This window comes from Leptodactylus fuscus, chromosome 4 (assembly GCF_031893055.1).
Source record: "Leptodactylus fuscus isolate aLepFus1 chromosome 4, aLepFus1.hap2, whole genome shotgun sequence".
NCBI lineage: Eukaryota > Metazoa > Chordata > Amphibia > Anura > Leptodactylidae > Leptodactylus > Leptodactylus fuscus.
Window position 1 is genome coordinate 47,342,924 of NC_134268.1, and position 16,881 is coordinate 47,359,804.

Genomic DNA, 16,881 nt, shown 5'->3' on the forward strand with positions numbered 1-16,881 from the left:
TGCATTCCTATGCGAATGCAGAGACTTAGCAGTGCTGAGTCAGTTTTGCTCAACTACACATCTGATGCACACTCGGCACTGCTACATCAGATGTAGCAATCTGATGTAGCAGAGCCGAGGGTGCACTAGAACCCCTGTGCAAACTCAGTTCACGCTAATAGAATGCATTGGCCAGCGCTGATTGGCCAATGCATTCTATTAGCCCGATGAAGTAGAGCTGAATGTGTGTGTTAAGCACACACATTCAGCACTGCTTCATCACGCCAATACAATGCATTAGCCAGTGCTGATTGGCCAGAGTACGGAATTCGGCCAATCAGCGCTGGCTCTGCTGGAGGAGGCGGAGTCTAAGGTCGGACCTGAATGGAGACTGGTGTGGAGCGATCTTAGACTCCGCCTCCTCCAGCAGAGCCAGCGCTGATTGGCCGAATTCCGTACTCTGGCCAATCAGCGCTGGCCAATGCATTCTATTAGCCCGATGAAGTAGAGCTGAATGTGTGTGCTAAGCACACACATTCAGCACTGCTTCATCACGCCAATACAATGCATTAGCCAGTGCTGATTGGCCAGAGTACGGAATTCGGCCAATCAGCGCTGGCTCTGCTGGAGGAGGCGGAGTCTAAGGTCGGACCTGAATGGAGACTGGTGTGGAGCGATCTTAGACTCCGCCTCCTCCAGCAGATCCAGCGCTGATTGGCCGAATTCCGTACTCTGGCCAATCAGCGCTGGCCAATGCATTCTATTAGCCCGATGAAGTAGAGCTGAATGTGTGTGCTTAGCACACACATTCAGCTCTACTTCATCGGGCTAATAGAATGCATTGGCCAATCAGCGCTGGCCAATGCATTCTATTAGCTTGATGAAGCAGAGTGTGCACAAGGGTTCAAGCACACCCTCGGCTCTGATGTAGCAGAGCCGAGGGTGCACAAGGGTTCAAGTGCACCCTCGGCTCTCCTACATCAGAGCCGAGGGTGCGCTTGAACCCTTGTGCAGCCTCAGCTCTGCTACATCAGAGCCGAGGGTGCGCTTGAACCCTTGTGCACACTCTGCTTCATCAAGCTAATAGAATGCATTGGCCAGCACTGATTGGCCAGAGTACGGAATTCGGCCAATCAGCGCTGGCCAATGCATCCCTATGGGAAAAAGTTTATCTCACAAAAATCACAATTACATACCCGATAGAGCCCCAAAAAGTTATTTTTAATAACATTCCCCCCTAAATAAAGGTTATCCCTAGCTATCCCTGCCTGTACAGCTATCCCTGTCTCATAGTCACAAAGTTCACAGTCTCATATGACCCGGATCTGAAATCCACTATTCGTCTAAAATGGAGGTCACCTGATTTCGGCAGCCAATGACTTTTTCCAATTTTTTTCAATGCCCCCAGTGTTGTAGTTCCTGTCCCACCTCCCCTGCGCTGTTATTGGTGCAAAAAAGGCGCCAGGGAAGGTGGGAGGGGAATCGAATTTTGGCGCACTTTACCACGCGGTGTTCGATTCGATTCGAACATGGCGAACACCCTGATATCCGATCGAACATGTGTTCGATAGAACACTGTTCGCTCATCTCTAGTTATGACGACCTGTGAAGATTACTAAAAGACAAGCGACTAACAGACCTCCTGGTTGATGGGGAACCCTTAGATAAAGATACTCTCCAGACACTGATTGGTGACAAACCTCTCTCTTTTTTGCATTATCAGCATTTCAAACACAGTATTGCATCCTTGCCTCGTCCAGTTGCGTCTGACGAACCAATGACCAAATTTGAGAGGATGGTAGTCCTTAAAACTCCAAGAAATAGGAGACTAGCTAACTGTAAAACAGCTTTAATAGATATCCTTCCAGATTCCAAGCCGAGTTATCTTTCAGCATGGGAAGCTGACCTCGACACAAACTTTACCCAGGATGAAATCTTATCCGTCCTGCAAACATCACATGGCTTCTCCAACTGTGTGCAGCTTCAGGAATCACACTTGAAGCTTGTAGCGAGATGGCATCGTACCCCAGATTGGTTATATGCACATAAATTGGCGACGGATAACTTGTGCTCGAGATGTCGGACGGAAAAAGGTACCTCCTACCATATTTGGTGGACTTGCCCGAAGATCAAGAACTTCTGGTCTCAAATAATATAGGAGATTCAACATATCACCTCATCCACTCTAGTCTACCTACCTACTGTAGTCCTCCTCTTGTGCCCACTTCTTATTACATTCCCAATAAAGCTAAACTCACAACGCAAAATTCTGTCAGATTGATATCTCTAGAGATTCTCTGTAGACGACTGCACATACACGCCCCAAGTCAAAGACTCACAATTCTGAGACCATTCTAATCTTCTGTGCTCCCTCCCTGATTCTCGCCAGACCTCTTCTCTAACCATCCCTCCTCTTACCCTTCTCATTATATATCATTCTAACCCCGCTTCTTTTCTTTTTAGGACAAGAATCACAGAACTTTACATATAATGTACTTGTTCAGTCTAAGGCTAAGGCCCCACGGGCCGTAATCGCGGCGCTAAACGCCGGCGGCTTTCCCATAGATATAATTGTAACAGAAAGTCCGAGGAGGAAAACTCCGCAAACTTTCTGTTGAAAGCGCTGCGGAAAGAACTTGATTGGCCGAATGCCATACAGAGTACAGCATTCGGCAAATCAACGCTGGTTCTGCCGGAGGAGGCGGAATCTAAGATCGGTCCACAGCAGTCTCCATTCTGGTTCGATCTTAGACTCCGCCTCCTCACAGACGAGCCTCCGGCAAAACCAGCGTTGATTGGCTGAATGCTGTACTCTGTATGGCATTCGGCCAATCTGTTGGAATAATGCACAAGTGAGACTGGGAGCTTATTAATACCGCTGCTGACACAATCAACGCTGGTCAATGCATTCGTATGGGAAAAAGTCAGCTCGCGCATATTGCAAGCTGACAGGGATACCGACCAGATAGAGCCCCAAAGAGCTGGTTGAGTAACATTCCCACCTAAATAAAGGTAATCCATATCTAACCCTGCCAGTACATCTATCCCTGTCTCTTAGTCACAAAGTTCACATTCTCATATGAACCGGATATTAAATCCACTGTTCGTATAAATTGGAGGTCACCTGATTTAGGCAGCCAATTACTTTTTCCAATTTTTTTTTATGCCTCCGTTGTAATAGTTCCTGTCCCACCTCCCCTGCGCAGTTATTGGTGCAAAAAAAGCACCAGGGAAGGTGGGAGGGGAATTGAATTTTTTAGTGAGTTTGCCACCTGGTGTTCGACTGGAATCGAACATCTTGAACAGCCTGATATCCAATCGAACATGTACTCGATCGAACGCTGTTCACTCATCTCTATTACTGACCCCTGCCCTAACCTGTTGTAAAAATAGTAAATTGTCATGAAATGCAGATGCTGCACTTTATGTTACCAGCAGGGGGCAGCACAACACAGCTATTCAAAGCAATGCTACCATGAACTATAATAGAATGTGCTATGATAGATCTGCATACTAAGCGAAAACACAAATACAGGGAAAAAGTATATTTGTAGTCCCTATCTTTAATAATATCAGTCATCAGTATTTATATAATATTATAAAATACTCTTTTATTTTTAAGTTAAGGTCACGTTTATTTTTACATGTTTAGTAAACTGCCTGATACTGACGGGGCTGATTGGTTACACCCCAACATGTACACCCAGTTGTCAATTTATTTGTACATTTATATGTTTTTTCGCACAATACTGTGATGGCTATAATAGTGTTATATGATTTGAGCTTTATTCTGATATTTACAATATTTTGTGTGCAGCATCAGTATATCACATCAAGGACAGTCCGAGAGGCAGTGGCCATTGCTGTCTGTCTGCTGAATCACCGCAATTCACAATTCTTGCATACATTCAGTATATCAGACAATAAAAGGGTAAGGCCACAAAACATATTTATCCTCTGTCCATAGGAAAGAAGCTAAATTGCTGATGGGTGGTTATCTGACTGCTAAGCCCTCCATCAGCCCTAAAAATGGTGGTATATACCAGTGAGTTGAGAGAAAATCTGCTAAACCACCCTATGGACACAGACATACCCCCACCCCTATTCTCTTCAATGCGAGAATGCAAGTGCTGTACAAGCCATGCCGCTTTTCCTATGGCCACATTCACAACAGGGGTAAAGCACCTCAATTCTCAGGATCTATGGAGTCTCAGATTATTCATCCTCTATCCTATGGCTAAAAGATAAATATGTTACATGGAATAACCCTTTTAACACACGGTTGTGCTCATTTTGTGGCTTATGGTACCCCAGCACCACCCATAAATTACCAAATTTTCTGCTGCACCTCAGCAATGCATTGTTTGCAATGTTATAAGGACGGCAGCTCACTGCCCTCTATTACACTTCAGTTCATTTTTAGTTACTAGACTGAGAAGTCCCCTTACCGTATTTCCTGTGCCAAGTCAGCAATACAATTTTACATTGCCGTTAAATATACTTCACTTCAATGTATTGTTGAATGTATGAATTTTGGTGCAGGAATTTTATGCAACTAAGTCCTTGGTGGATAAAGGGAAATTTGCTCTACTGCCACCTTTTGGAAGGTAGATCCCTATACATCAATGCCTGATATTCTCGAAACCTAATGAAATAATCTGGGAATACAGCCAAGACAGAATATCTTTTCTAAGGGGGCATTTGCATGGAGTAAAGTGGCAGAATCAGTGCTGATAAAAAGACTCCCATTGAGTTCAATGTGTAACGTTTAACGCATGAAACTCTTTGAAATCAATGGGTTAAAAAGCCTCCAATTGATTTCAATGTGTTCAGTGCGTTACACGGAACCCATTGAACGGAACCCAATGAAGTCAATGGGAGTCTTTTTATCAGCGCTGATTCTTACGCGAGTTATCGTGGCAGAATCACCGCCACTTTACTCCATGTGAATGCCCCCTTAAAGGGATCCTATCATTCAGACGATATTTTTTCTAAGAATCACGTCGGAATAGCCTTAAGAAAGGCCATTCTTCTCCTTCTTCTCCTACCTTTTGTTGTCTTCTCTGTGCCACCGTTCGCCTACAATCCCGGTTCTTGTCGGTATGTACAATACAGACCAAAAGTTTGGACACACCTTCTCATTCGAAGAGTTTTCTGTATTTTCATGACTATGACAATTGTAGATTCACACTGAAGGCATCAAAACTATGAATTAACACATGTGGAATTATATACTTACCAAAACAGTGTGAAACAGCTGAAAATCTGTTTTATATTCTGGGTTCTTCAAAGTAGCCACCTTTTGTTTTGATTCCTGCTTTGCACACTCTTGGCATTCTCTTGATGAGCTTAATGAGGTAGTCACCTGAAATGGTTTTCCAACAGTCTTGAAGGAGCTCCCAGAGATGCTTAGCACTTGTTGGCCCTTTTTCCTTCACTCTGCGGTCCAACTTACCCCAAACCATCTCGATTGGGTTCAGGTCTTGTGACTGTGGAGGCCAGATCATCTGGTGTAGCACATCATCACTTTCCTTCTTGGTCAAATAGCCCTTACACAGCCTGGAGGTGTGTTTGGGGTCATTCTCATGTTGAAAAATGATGGTCCAAATAAACGCAAACCGGATGGAATAGCATGCCGCTGCAAGATGCTGTGGTAGCCATGCTGGTTCAGTATTCCTTTAATTTTGAATAAATCTCCAACAGTGTCACCAGCAAAGCACCCCCACACCATCACACCTCCTCCTCCTCTATGCTTCACAGTGGGAACCAGGCATGTAGAGTCCATCCGTTCACCTTTTCTGCGTCGCACAAAGACACAGTGGTTGGAACCAAAGATCTCAAATTTGGACTCATCAGACCAAAGCACAGATTTCCACGGGTCTAATGTCCATTCCTTGTGTTCTTTAGCCCAAACAAGTCTCTTCTGCTTGTTGCCTGTCCTTAGCAGTGGTTTTCTAGCAGCTATTTTACCATGAAGGCCTGCTGCACAAAGTCTCCTCTTAACAGTTGTTGTAGAGATGTATCTGCTGCTAGAACTCTGTATGGCATTGACCTGATCTCTAATCTGAGCTGCTGTTAACCTGCGATTTCTGAGGCTGGTGACTCAGATGAAATTATCCTCCGCAGCAGAGGTGACTCTTGGTCTTCCTTTCCTGGGGCGGTCCTCATGTGAACCAGTTTCTTTGTAGCGCTTGATGGTTTTTGCAACTGCACTTGAGGACACTTTCAAAGTTATCCCAATTTTTTTGGACTGACTGACCTTCATTTCTTAAAGTAATGATGGCCACTCATTTTTCTTTACTTAGCTGCTTTTTTCTTGCCATAATACAAATTCTAACAGTCTATTCAGTAGGACTATCAGCTGTTTATCCACCTGACTTCTGCACAACACAACTGATGGTCCCAACCCCATTTATAAGGCAAGAAATCCCACTTATTAAACCTGACAGGGCACACCTGTGAAGTGAAAACCATTCTCGGTGACTACCTCTTGGAGCTCATCAAGAGAATGCCAAGAGTGTGCAAAGCAAGAATCAAAGCAAAAGGTGGCTACTTTGAAGAACCTAGAATATAAGACATATTTTCAGTTGTTTCACACTTTTTTGTTAAGTATGTAATTCCACATGTGATAATTCACAGTTCTGATGCCTTCAGTGTGAATCTACAATTTGCATAGTCATGAAAATACAGAAAACTCTTCGAATGAGAAGGTGTGTCCAAACTTTTTGTCTGTACTGTAAATTAGCTCTCTCACAGCACTGGGGGCAGGCCCAGGGCTCAGACAGCAATGGGGGCGTCCCCAATGCTGCGAGAGAACTCTCTCCAGCGCCACCTCCTCTTCTTCAGCATTGTCATCTTCAGCAGACTGAGCATGCCCATCGGCCACAAGACAATGGCCGTTTGCATAGTATTGTAAGCGCCCATTTTCTCGGGGCCTGTGGGAATTTTCCCATATAAAATGTTTTATTATGTAAAATAAAGAAAAATAGGAAAAACACTACATATTTGGTATCACCACGTCTGTAATAACCTGAATAAAATTAAAACATTATTATCGCCGAACGGCGAACGTAATAAAAAAACGTAGAAAACCGCACAAAATAATGATTATTCACCACTTTTGCCTTACAAAATGTTCAATAAAAAGTAATCAAATGGTCAGATGAAAGCCAAAATGTTACCAATAAAAACAGAGGTCATCCCGCAAAAAATAAGCCCTCAACCAGCTCTGTCTACCAAAAAATAAAAAATGTTATGTCTTTCAGAAGATGGCGATGCAAAAATAATTGATTTTTTCCCTAAATTGAATTTTATTCTGCACAAATAGCAATGCATTAAAAAAATAATATAAATGAGATATCGCCGTAACCGTACCAACCCGCAGAATAAAGGTAACATGTTACTTATGCTGTACGCTGCACGGGAAAAAAAATAAATGCTAAAAAGGAATGCTAGAATTGATGTTTCCTTTTACATTGCACCCAGAAAGAGTTAATAAAATGTAGTCAATAAGTTACAGGCACCCCAAAATGGTGGCATTGAAATGTACATCTAATACCGCAAACACCAAGCCCTCATATGGCCACATTGCCAGAAAATAAAAATAATAATCTAGCTTGTACAATGTGAAGACAAAAACCTCAAAAGTCGCCAAATCATTAGGACATAAGTGACTGCGACTAGAAGGAAATGTATAAGCTGAGCGAGCGTTTAAAGGGGACACCCCATATTTAGAGCTTATGAGAGAGAAGACACCAGCGCTGATCCCCCAGAATGCTCCTCTTTCCCATCCGTGTCATAGGAGCTGGTGGGAAAATAGAATGGGATTTGGTGTACCCAATTTACTCCGCACAGCTTACATATTTACTTCGGGGTTACTAATGCTCACTACATCACTTGATAAATTCTTTGAGGGGTGCGGTTTTCAAAATGGGGTCACTTTCTAGAGGTTTCCACTGTTTTGACTCCTCAAGGGCTTTGTAAATGCGACATGGTTCCTGAAACTGATCACAGCCAGATCTGCCCTCTAAAAGCTCCTTGGCGCGCCTTCCCTTCTGCGTCTCGCTGTGCGTCCATATATTAGTTTACACCCACAAGTGGGGTACTATGGTAATCCGGAGAACTTGCATAACAAAGGAGTTTCTCCTTTAACTCCTTGTGAATGTGCAAATTCTAGGGCTAAACGAAAATATTAGTAAAATAAAATCAAATTTGAAAATTTCACCTCCATTTTGTCTTAATTCCTGTTAAGCACTTATAGGGTTGAAATACTTGGTATATGTTGTTTTGGCTTATTTAAGGGGTGCAGTTTTGAAAATGGGGTGATTTATGGGGGTTTCTAATACAAGGGTCTTTCAAAACCCCTTCATAACTGGATTAGTCCCTTAAAAAATGAGTTTTGGAAATTTCTTGAAAATTTTTAATATTGTTGTTTGAATTGTAAACCTTATAATATCCGTAAAAAATAAAAGGGCGACTAAAGTTTGATGGTGACATAAAGCAGAGATGTGGGACATGAGATTTATGATATAATTTTGGCGGTCTGACTATCTGTATGCAATGCACATCATTTCAAACTTTATAAAATGCATATTTTTCAAAATTTCCACCAAATGTCCTATTTTTTCATAATTAAACACAAAACATATCAACCAAAATTTACTACTAACATGAAATATAATGTGTTACAAATCTCAAAATCACTTTGGTAAGTTAAAGCATTCCAAAGTTATTGCCACATAATGCCACAGTGACACATGTCAGTTTTGAAAAATAGAGCTTGGTCAGGAAGTCAAAAAGTGCCATTGGTGGGAAGGGGTTAAAGGAGGAAAGACCCATCCACTGGTAGCTGTTTTGAGGTTATTGACCCACCCATCAGTGCAGAGCAGGGCAAACAGCTGGATGGGTGAGAGGTCATAGATGAGGGTCAGAAGAGGTATCGTGTCTACTGTTCCCATTATCAGGCCACCTTACGGTGTATAAGGACTTATTAGACCATTGATGCCTCACTAAGAATTCTGTAATTCATACTATAAATTGTACTAAAGTTGTATCTGTATTTACAGCACATTTTCTTTTAATAGCAGAAAAAAGAAAGTTCTTTTTGTTTCACAATGCAACAAATGTTTTCTGTTGGTGAAAGGTCTGGACTGCAGGTGGGCCAGTTCAGCAAAGCCATGTTTTTCTGGTGGATTCAGTATGCAGTGTAGTATTATTTTGCTGAAATATGAAAGACCTTCCAGGAAAGAGACATTGCTTAGATGGGAGCATATGTTGTTCTAAAACCTCCATGAGTAATTTAACATTTTGATTCATTTGACCACAGAACTATTTCTCTTTTTGCCTCAGTCCATTTTAAATGAGTTTTGGCCCAAAGAAGACAGCAGTGTTTCTGGATTGTATTGTTTTATGGCATCTTCTTTGCATCATGCAGCTTTAACTTACATTTGTGGATTGCACAGAAAATGATTTATGGAAGCATTTCTCAGCCCATGCAGTGATGTGCATTATCAATTCATGTTTTTAACCCCTTAAGGACCAGGCCATTTTTTGGTTTCGCATTTTCGTTTTTCCCTCCTCACATTTCAAGAGCCATAACTTTTTCATTTTTCAGTTCACAGAGTCACATGATAGCTTATTGTTTGCGGGACAAATTGTACTTTGTAATGGCACCATTCAATATGCTGTGCAATGTACTGGGAAGCTGGAAAAAAATTCAGAATGAGGCGCAATTGGAGAAAAAATGCATTTGCGCCATTTTCTTATGGGTTTAATTTTTACAGCATTCACTGTTTGGTACAAATGACATGTTACCTGTGTTCTACGTGTCAGTACAAACGCGGTGATACCAAATTTATATAGTATTTGAAATTTTTTGATACTTTTAAAAAAATGATAAACTTTGCAAAATAGAAAAATAAATTTGTGTCATCATGTTCTAACACCTGTAACTTTTTCATATTTCCATGTATGGAGCTGGTTGTGGTGTCTTTTTATGCGGGACAAGATGACGTTTCTATTGATACCATTTGGGGAAAGATCCGATGGTTTGATCACTTTTTATTCAATTTTTTATAGGAGGCAAAGTGTTGAAAAAAACGCTTTTTGGCTGTTTTTATTTTTTTTGCTGCTACGCCGTTCGCAGTACGGGATAAATGTTTTAATATTCTAATAGTTCAGGCATTTTGGAGCGCGGGGATACCTAATATGTTTATGTTTAATGTTCTTTAATTACTTTTATAGCTAATCTAGGGAAAGGGGGGTGATTTGAACTTTTATATTTTTTTTATTTTTTTAATACTTTTAAAAACTTTTTTTTTTCTTCTGTTACATTTATGATCAGACCCCTTAGGTACCTTGAAACCTAGGGAGTCTGATCGCTCATACTATTCACTGCAATACTACAGTATTGCAGTGAATAGGAAAATCGCAGCACTTCTATTAGACGATGCCTCTGGCATCGTCTAATAGATCTAGTGCAGAGACAAGCCTGGAAGCCTTCAATAGGCTTCCGGCTGTCATAGCAACCGATCACCGCCCTCATGTGACGTTCAGGAGGGCGGCGATCGGCGAAACATGGCGGCGCCTATGCCGCCGGCGCCGTTTACACACTGCGGTCACGTTTGACCGCAGTGTGTAAAGGGTTAACAGCAGCGATCGGCTCGGGCACCGACCGCTGCTGTTATTGGCAGGTCCTGGCTGTATGATACAGCCGGCATCTGCCGTGTATGGAGCGAGCTCAGCGTGTGAGCTCGCTCCATACATCCCCATGCGACCCATGACGTACAGTTACGTCAAGGGTCGCTAAGGGGTTAATGTAGTGCCATCTGAGGTGCTTAGTATCCAATATTGACCATTGGACTATGAACCTCTGACCATCTTTGCTCCTATAAGACTCTGCCTCTCTAACATGTCGTTTTCAATACATAGTCATGTAATTTAGTTGAAAATTGACTCTACAGCTGTTTTTACTTAGTACCAGTTACTTTTTCAGCCTTTTATTAGCTCTGTCCTTTTGAGAAGTGCTCTTTAGGCCCCATGGACCAGAAAATCTGATTCGTCCATAGGTCACATTTCCCAACCCAAACCCAGTCAAGAGACATGACTATTTGCATCATAGTAATCTAGTGACTTGCCCATGGCTTCATGTCACATATTATATATAGAATAGAAATTGAAGTCACTGAAAGTTAAGGGCTCCTGGCATCATAATTCACTATGATGCATTGAGTCACATCTCCAACAAACCCAGCAGATGTATTGACCGTATTTTCCAGTTGGGATTGCCTCCTGTGCTTGGCGCCTCAATTGTCAGGTTTAAAGGTGGTCCCAAAGGTCAGATCTCCGCCAGTCTGGAACGATTTAGATTTAGTGTCTAGGGTGGCATGAACTGTAAATATCTGCCATATAGGAAGACACCTATATTATAATTGCATTATGGTTGGTGGACGCCATTACCTTATTAGAATTTGGGTCCAGGATCTACAAGGACCACCTCCTAAAAACATTGACATTTTTCTTCATATTAAAAATTTCTGATGTTGAAAATTTTAGTTTTCAATATTTTCTAGTTTAACATATTACAAACTGTGCCGGCCAAAATACCTAAATTCAAGGATCACCAGCACAATCTTCAGACTGAACACACTTACGAGACTGATCATACCAGTGACTAGTCCAGAACATAATATCCCTGAAATATACACTCTCAAAATAGTTGATGTTGAATTGTTGCACTTCTCTAAGCAGCGTATAATTCTGATGACTCAGCTGTCACACTCAATAGACTGTTTGACTTGTCCTTCAATTGAGATCTAATTTAGAAGCTGATAAATGACCACACTGGGAATACGAGACACAAGTCAGGGAAATGGTAGAAGGCACAAAGCACATTAGACCAGAGTTGCTAATGCAAATCACCGGTGACACTGTGTATGGTACAGCTTCCAAGACCCATAAACAGAACATTTTGTACAGTTGCTGGTTTATTCTGCTGGGCTGCAATAATATAAATCATGGCGATGTGTTTGCAAAACTTGTATGAATTCCCATTTTCAAAAACCATTTTTCATGTTTAATCTCCGAAATCTCAATTGGTCGAGTACCCAACAAGAACACTAAATAATATGATTATTTCTTAGCAGAGGACATTCCAAGAGACGGAATAAGTGTTAGCAGAGCTGAATTATTTTCAAGTGAATGTTTTGATTTTTTTAGCTATTTAGGCCAAATATTATGTGTTGATTAATTTTTTAATGTATCTTTATAATGGATTGACCTCAGTATTTCTGATACAGAACTCTAAATCCTCAGCATAAACATACAATTAAAATATACCACCTGCCTTCCTGCCTGTCTGTAAAAACTACAAGGGGAGCTTAGATGCCTGCAAAAACTACAAGGGGAGCTTAGATGCCTGCAAAAACTACTAGGGAGAGCTTAGGTACCTGCAAACACTACTAGGGCTGCTTCATTGCTAATCCTCTGACTCCCAGCCACATAACCAACTCTAATCTACCCAATGGGCCAGAGTATAGAGCTGGTGGAGTCATTGAGAGTTAGGCTAAGGCCTCACGTAGTGTCCCGCAGCAAAAAAGTGATGCAAGAAAAACTGTGGCAGGACTTTTCACAGAAAGTCCACATAGGCTTCTTTTCTGCTAGTGTTATACACTGTCTACCAATACGTATTTGGACACCCATGCAAATGAAGATATCTGTGGTGTCACACCTTCCACCGTTAAATATCGTGTAGGAAACAGCATTGGCATTAGTGCATTGGCATTAGTCGCATGCAAGATGTCATGAAGTGCAGAGTTGTCCAATTTCGAGAAAGGGGTAATTATGAGGTACCACAGAAATGGTCGATCCTTAAGGGACATACAGTAGCAAGGGAATTGAATTACCCAAAATCGACAGTGTCCTATATGATTATGAAGAGGATAATGAACGGTGATTGTTGGAATGTTCCCCGAGTCGGCAGACCCCTGAAACTGGGAGATAGAGACTGACGAGTGCTGGCCAGAGAAACCGCACCCAACCGATGGCTCACATACACCAGGAGTTTCACCAGGCATCCGGGAGTATTGTGTCGCTCAATACCATCCGTAAGGAAGCATCTGCTGGGCTCTACCAACTATTGGATAGGAATAAATGTTGTTTTTCTATTCTACCACAGGTGTACCAACTATAAGAGTTATGGCGATCCCTCACTTCTCTCACATTTCTGTTTGCCACATGCAAATTTGGATTGCCAAAGGGGAGTTATGAAATGACTTTTCTTTGGATAGAAAGGAACCTCACACCTTATAGACATTCATGACATAGTAATGTATTGTCTATAGTCAGAATATCCTTTAGAAGGGATTGTCTAGCTATTTATTATATACATGTATGTTATTCTACCAATGTCACGGCTCAGTCATGGCAGCCATGATGCCAGTAGTATGGCATGTGACTGCTGTGGCCAATGATTGACTTCAATATTCACAACCTTGTCACTTGTAAACAAAGATTGGGAGAACAGCGGGAGCCCTGGTGCTGAATTATTGGGTAAAAGAAGAGGTAAGAAGTGTTTTTTTTTCTTTCTTTTTTTCATACCATTTGCTGCAGGTTTAAGATTTTTGTTCTATAGATGGATGACCCTTTAAAGAATACCGAGTATTTTTTTTAATTGGTCAGACAACACTTTATTTATTGACCTTAGTAACAAGTTGTTTGTTTCTTTTCTTTTTCTTTATTAAGAAATACCCTGAAATGGATCATATACAGGGATAGAAACTTATATGATTCATTTTACATTTTTTACTGTTAAACTATTAAAGGGGTCGGCCACTTTCAGACCAATCTTGAGAGAGCAAAGTTATTGTTGGTATAATGAAAAGTTGTAAAATTTCCCAATATACTTTCTGTATCAATGCATCACATGACCATGGACTGTATATCTCATGACCATGGACTGTATATCAAATGACCATTGACTGTATATCACATGACCATTGACTGTATATCAAATGACCATTGACTGTATATCACATGACCATGGACTGTATATCTCATGACCATTGACTGTATATCACATGACCATGGACTGTATGTCACATGACCATTGACTGTATATCAAATGACCATTGACTGTATATCACATAACCATGGACTGTATATCACATGACCAGCGCCACACCTCTCATGAAGCGACCACTTCAGGCGGCGCTATGCCTGGGCTCTGGGGGGGCGGAATTTTTGCTGTCCTAAGCCAGTCCAGGACAAGCTGTCACCATCACCGAGCAGTGGATTGCGGCTGCCCTGTGGACACAGCGCTGCTCCAGCAGCCACCCCTCACGTTTAGCAGAGAGCAGGTCCTCTCCCTGCCTGCTCTCTGCCTGCTAACGCCGCCTGCTCCGCCCCCTCCGCTCCGATCCGCCCCCCTCCGCTCGGCTCTGCCCCTCCGCTCGGCCCCGCCCCCTCTGCTCCGCCCCTTCCCCCGGGATGGGGGGGGGCTTTCTGACGTCTGCCTCAGGCGGCACAAAGACTAGGTTCACCCCTGCACATGCCCCTTGACTGATTTTTATCCATTGGAAGTAAGCAGAATGAATGACAGCATGAAGTTATCTAGAAAACCATGAGAAATTGACACAGAAAGTATAATGCAAAGCTGTATAACCTTTGTTATACAAATATTAACACTTATCTCTCAATATTGATCTGAAAGTGGACAATCCCTTTAAGCCTTTTTATTTAAACCATTTCATTACAACATTTATATATCAGTACAAAAGACTCCGAGTTTGCATTTTCATTTATTCTGTTTTTATTGTAGTGCATTAAATTACAATTGCTAGAACTGGTAGGTGCTTGCACTATCATGGTGGATTCTGACTTATAATATCTGTTGTCTACATACGACATGGAATGAATACATTGTTAATAAATATAGTAGTTTTATATGTACTTCATATCTTTACTGATCAGGCTTGCAATATTTAAAGGGATTTTCTGGCCCTGCAAGATTGACGATACCTAGGCTCCTTACTGGTCAGCTGAAAGAAGAGCCCACAGCGTTCACCACTGAAAACCAAGCATTGTATAGCGCCCGCGCTTGGTATCAGCTCAGCCCCATTCACTTATATAGGACTGAGCTGCAAGTAGGCAAGAGACCAATGATTGTGACATCACAGCAACGGTGTTGGATCTCTGCTGGTTTTCATTTGATGGCAGGTTATCAATCTTATAGGGCCAGAAATTCCCTTTAATCTATACAGAAAGCAAAAGTATATATACGTAGATACATTTTTACAATTTCTAATTTAAAACATTAAAAAAGCAAATATACATGTATTTAATGTAAATGTTTAAAGTATACCTCCAGCTGCAATGTTATGGTGCTGCAAAATCTGCAACAAAAAAGCTGCGTTGATGACAACGTGTCACAGTTTATGCTAGAAAACTGAACAGCGAATGTCTGTGAGGGTGCGGGTGGATAAGGCGAATTTCACACTACTGTTATGAATGTCTGTTGCGTTCATCCGTTATACGACAAGAGCAACAGACACTAACTGAAATTTAGTGATGGGTGCAGACAGAGCCCCCTCCATCTGCCATCTCCATCTGTTCTAATTCTCTCTAATGTAAAAAAAAAAAAAAAAAAAATTGTTTTTTTCTTAAGTCATGTTTTTTTTTTAAATTACAGTGAATGGGAATGGACACCAAATGGAAGGGGCTCGGTCTGTCCCATCACTGTATTGCAAATAATGTTCATTACTCTCATTCTATGACAGATGAAGGCAACAGACATCATTAATGGTAGTGTGAACATACACTAAGAGATACACCTGCACACTCAGCCTTGTATCTGTGTACTCAGGGGCTATTATAGGAAGTATGACCTGTAATTATGCTTGATTAACATCTGCGTTGGTAATCCGTCCAGGGGAGTCTGCATGGGGATCCCTCAAACGGAATACCAAACGCAATTGCAAGCGCTGGGCAGTAAAAGCACACGGACCCCATAGACTATAATGAGGTCCGTGTGCTTGCCGCGCAGTGAACATGTGAACAGGAAAGTAGATTGTGATACCTGCGGAAATCTGGCAGCAAGCACATGGACCCCATTATAGTCTATGGGGTCCGTGTGCTTTCACTGGCACACCGCTTGCAGTTGCGTTCGGTATTCAATTCAGGGGGGTCTTTATGTGGACTCCCCCAGACAGAATACCAATGCAGATGTGAACAAGGCCTAACAAACAAGTACATCAGTACATGGCAGACCAGGTGAGTTGTAGCTGGAGCTACACTTTAATATACATCCTACTGCATAATATAAAATCTAAGGGAAACATATCGAATGCTAATAAATATTTGCAACATATAATACACACACATGGTTCTCATATAAATACACACAGAAATATCAAACTTTCAATTTTCTTTGTCTCTATGAGTCTCTATTTTTGCACTACCATATTCCAAACCCCTTGGAGAGTGTCTCAGAGAGATTTTGGAGTATTGTGCTGGTTTCTGTATTTATTGGATTTCTTACAACATACTGAATTGCTATACAAAACATGACCCTATACAATAATTAAGAGGAAATTGGAATTCAACCCATGAAAACACTTAATTCCTATACACAAACGTCGTCATATTCTGTATGAGTGCTTGCAGGGCACTGATGCAGTAGTAGCTACTAGTATATCCAGTCTCTCTTAATACTACTTGTAAAAGAGGTGAAAATATGGAGTGTGAAAGATACCCCATAATACAAGGAGGGGTGTAAGCACCGGGTTTTCTATTCAATGTACTTAACAATAAACTGGACTCATATTAGATCATACAATAAAAATAGGTTTTATATTTAAAAGTGCTTAGAATTGTATATCTAGACAAACATAGCGGACAATAAGACTA